Source organism: Oncorhynchus nerka, linkage group LG4 (genome assembly GCF_034236695.1).
Source record: "Oncorhynchus nerka isolate Pitt River linkage group LG4, Oner_Uvic_2.0, whole genome shotgun sequence".
In the NCBI taxonomy this organism is placed as follows: domain Eukaryota; kingdom Metazoa; phylum Chordata; class Actinopteri; order Salmoniformes; family Salmonidae; genus Oncorhynchus; species Oncorhynchus nerka.
The window spans coordinates 12,192,899-12,197,994 of NC_088399.1; positions in this window are offsets into that span (position 1 = coordinate 12,192,899).

Genomic DNA, 5,096 nt, shown 5'->3' on the forward strand with positions numbered 1-5,096 from the left:
AGTTGTGCAGCTCTGGAGAGCCTTGCGGTTGAGGGCGGTGCAGTTGTCCCGTACCAGGCTGTGATACAGCACGACAGGATGCTCTTGATTGTGCATCTGTAAAAATTTGTCAGGATTCTGGGTGACAAGCCAAACTTCTTCAGCCTCCTGAGGTTGAAGAGGCTGTATAAGTGGACGATTTCAGTTTGTCTGTGATGTGTACACAGAGGAACTTAAAACTTTCCACCTTCTCCACTGCTGTCCCTTCAATGTGGATAGGGGGATGCTCCCTCTGCTGTTTCCTGAAGTCTACGATCATCTCTTTTGTTTTGTTGACGTTGAGTGAGAGGTTGTTTTCCTGACACCACAGTTTGAGTGCCCTCTCTGCCTCCCTGTAGACTGTCTCGTCGTTGTTGGTAATCAAGCCCACTACTGTTGTGTCTTCTGCAAACTTGATGATTGAGTTGGAGGCGTGCATGGTCACACAGTCATGGGTGAACAGGGAGTACAGGATGGGGCTGAGCACGCACCCTTGTGGGGCCCCAGTGTTGAGGGTCAGCGAAGTGGAGATGTTGTTTCCTACATTCACCCCCTGGGGGCGGCCCGTCAGAAAATCCAGGTTTGTGCCCCAGCACTACACAGCTGATTCAAATAATCAAAGCTTGATGATGAGTTGGTTATTTGAATCAGCTGTGTAATGATAGGGCAAAAAACTAAATGTGCACCCAGGGCGGGGGGGGGGGGGGGAAGACGACCCTGAACTACAGGATCAACTTCTAAATTGTTACGCTTGCCAGCCAACCAGAAAAGCAAGGCAAAGCAATTCAGGCATTCTTGAAAGTCAGGCCAATCCTTGTCCTGCAAAGAAACATTATTTGTATAGTTGATTTTTTGTTGTTGTTGCAAGCAGTAGGAATTTAGAATTAAATGTGGAGTGGAGTTCATACTTACGTGATGACATCACATAGTACCTTCAATAGTATTCGGCAATCATCATTTATTTGAAAAACACAGTTTCCAACATAATTTTGTTGCAATAAGGAACATTCTACAAAGGAACAATTCAGTGATAACTGGGGTGGCGTTAAGTGTGGAGGAAGATCAACTGTGTGTAAGATTCCCAGTGTCTGTGATGCCCACTGTGACGCCCACTGTTTAGTGCGATTTATTTATTTATTTATTTTCACCTTTATTTAACCAGGTAAGCTAGTTGAGAACAAGTTCTCATTTGCAACTGCGACCTGGCCAAGATGAAGCATTGCAGTTTGACACATACAACAACACAGAGGTACACATGGAATGAACAAAACATACAGTCAATAATACAGTAGAAAAAAAGAAAACAAAGTCTATATACAGTGAGTGCAAATTAGGTCAAATAAGGGACTTAAGGCAATACATAGGCCATGGTGGCGAAGTAATTACAATATGGCAATTAAACACTGGAATGGTAGATGTGTGCAAAAGATGGATGTGCAAGTAGAGATACTGTGGTGCAAAAGGAGCAAAATAAATAAATACAGTGTGGGGATGAGGTAGATAGATGGGCTGTATACAGATGGGCTATGAACAGGTGCAGTGATCTGTGAGCTGCGGGAGATGGGAATCTCCAGCTTCAGTGATTTTTGCAGTTCATCCCAGTCAGTGGCAGCAAAGAACTGGAAGGAAAGGCGACCAAAGCAGGAGTTGGCTTTGGGGGTGACCAGTGAGATATACCTGCTGGAGCGTGTGCTAGCGATGATGACCCGGTGGAGAGTGTGATGAAATGGAGAGGACACTATCTGTCCTGCTGAGTTTTGATGCAGTCTTTGCTTGACAAGGTCAAGTAAGGATATGTCATTTATAACATGAGAGCTTTTGTCCCAAACTATTATGGTGTTTTAGGTGCCAAGTTTATGGTCATGTTGCAGGAGTGTGTAGGAGGAGATTCCTATGCACACCTTGTTAGAAGTGTGCAGGAGGGCATGAGACAGAGGACTGTGTAGTATCGGTGGAAAACGTTGTGCGTGTAAGCTGTGGGGGTGCCCATTGTGCTGCAGATCGGAGGTGTCCGGTTAAAGAAAGGCAGGTTGATGTTGCCAGGATCAGAGTAGTACAGAAGGTGTCGTATACTGAGGCAGTGAAGGGAATAGTAGAGGAAGATGGGTAGATGGCGAGGGATCCTGAAAGGATTCCTGTGAGTAGGCCGAGGCCAATTGAGTGATGGGAATAATATACTGTATGTTTCAGGAAGGGGGTTTCTTAGAGTTTATAGCCAGTCACAGAAAATAGAGGTTGTGGTGGGTGTCCTCCTCTGGGTACATAACTGTACATAACATTTCTGTCCTCCTCTTCAATACAAAACCTAGGAGGCTTATGGTTCTCAACCCCTTCCACAGACTTACACAGTAACTATGACAACTTCTGTAGGATGTCCTCCAAACTATCAGAGCTCTTGCAGCATGAATTGACATGTTGTCAATCCAATCAAAGGATCAGATAATGAATCTAGCAGGGGCGTGTATTCATGGATGCCAAAGGAAGCCAGGCTTCCCCAAATATCTGACCAATAATAGCAAAAAATATTTATCTTTCGCCTCTCTCTGTGTTTTCATAATTTTTCGTCAATTCGCAGGTGGCTGAATTTCACCTGAGAAATCATCCGAGCAAGGGAAACAGCGCCCCTCTGTCTCAATATGTGTGGCCCATGTATCTGATGCTCTCTGGACCAAAACAGTATAAGATTTTGGTCCAGCTGCTATTTATGAAATAATTAGCCAATCAACTTTGAGCTGAGCTCAACTGTGGGTTATCCTGGTGCATCAAATCCATACTGGAAGCCAGTATGGATTTGGCTTCAGACCAATCAAATCACTTTCATACACACACACACACACACACACACAAACAAATCAGTACCATGGACAGCCACATGATATTTAGCAACATTGATTGGACTAAATAGTTGTTTTTTAAAAACATTTAATTTAACCTTTATTTAACCAGGTAGGCCAGTTGATAACAAGTTCTAAATTACAACTGCGACCTGGCCAGGATAAAGCAAAGCAGTGCGACACAAACAACAACACAGAGTTACACATGGAATAAACAAACATACAGTCAATAATACAATAGAGAAAGTCTATATACAGTGTGTGCAAATGGTGTGAGGAGGTAAGGCAATAAATAGGCCATAGTAGTGAAGTAATTACAATTTAGCAAATTAACACTGGAGTGATAGATGTGCAGATGATGATGTGCAAGTAGAAATACTGGTGTGCAAAAGAGCAAAAAAGTAAATAAAAACAATATGAGGATGAGGTAGGTATATTGGTATCTTTAAGTTTGTTTCAGTGTATTAAATTAAGCATACAGTTAAAGTCGGAAGTTGACATACACTTTAGCCAAATACATCTAAACTCAGTTTTTTGCAATTCCTGACATTTAATCCTAGTAAAAATTCCCTGTCTTAGGTCAGTTAGGATCACCACTTTATTTTAAGAACGTGAAATGTCAGAATAATAGGAGAATGATTTATTTAATATTTTATTTCTTTCATCACATTCCCAGTGGGTCAGACATTTACATACACTCAATTCGTATTTGGTAGCATTGCCTTTAAATTGTTTAATTTGGGTCAAACGTTTCACGTAGCCTTCCACAACCTTCCCACAATAAGCCGGGTGAGTATTGGCCCATCCCTCCTGACAGAGCTGAGTAACTGAGTCAGGTTTGTAGGCCTCCTTGCTCGCACACGCTTTTTCAGTTCTGCCCACAAATTTTCTATAGGATTGAGGTCAGGGCTTTGTGATGGACACTCCAATACCTTGACTTTGTTGTCCTTAAGCCATTTTGCCACAACTTTGGAAGTATGCTTGCAGTCATTGTCCATTTGAAAGACCCATTTGTGACCAAGCTTTAACTTCTTGACTGATGTCTTGAGATGTTGCTTCAATATATGCACATAATTTTCCAACCTCATGATTCCATCTATTTTGTGAAGTGCACCAGTCCTTCCTGCAGCAAAGCACCCCCACAACATGATGCTGCCACCCCTGTGCTTCACGGTTGGGATAATGTTCTTTGGCTTTCCTCCAAACATAACGATGGTCATTATGGCCAAACAGTTCTATTTTTTGTTTTATCAGACCAGAGGACATTTCTTCAAAAAGTACGATCTTTGTCCCCATGTGCAGTTGCAAACCGTAGTCTGGCTTTTTTATGGCGGTTTATAAGCAGTGACTTCTTCCTTGCTTAGCGGCCGATCAGGTTTTTTCGATATAGGACTGCAAAGAAACATTATCTGTATAGTTGATATAGTTGATTTTTTGTTGTTGTTGCAAGCAGTAGGAATTTAGAATGAAATAAACGGAAGCAAATGGAACGAAACAGGGATAAACATATTGGAATTTGTCCAATAGAAACTGTTGGACTAATGATTACACCCTGCATCAGCTCGATGCAGACAAGAGTGTGCAAGGCGGTGTTGAATGTGTCTCTGTCTGTCACCTTGATTACTCAAAATGTTCTCTCGACCTGTGTACCTATTTTGTAAACTTTCATTCATAGGCTAGTTTGTCACAACCTCATGATGGGTATAGGAAGAATGTGAGTATCATGTAGTAGCCTAAACTTATCAATGTTACATTGAGCTGGGTGAATGGAATATGAATGACAGTCATCCAATATGCTGCAATTGAAATAAGGCCATGTCCATTAAATTTTTTTGTCCTTCTCTGTGCTTGACATGGACTGAAATAGGTGCCGGTACTCCTTTTGGGTGCCAGTACTGTTTACATTTAGGTGCAGGAGCTCCACAATACTTTTAAGTTAATGTTTTATAAGAGGACCTGGAGCTCAGGCAGTGGACTGGACATTTGAGTTGGTGAGCTCCTGTCCAAGTCGCACTGGTCCTCCCTCATCTTAAACGGCAGTGACCGCCACTGGATGAGGGGTAGTGTTCTGTCCTCCAAGGCCGTCGACCGGGTGTAGGATTAGATAGGGTACAACTATTATTGACGGTTAATAGTTGGCAGGGTAATTGAACTTTTTCCTCATTTTGTATCATATTTTACCATATATAATGGATTGTACAGTAGGTGGCGGCATGCACCAAACATTTGTTTGCGGACCGCTAT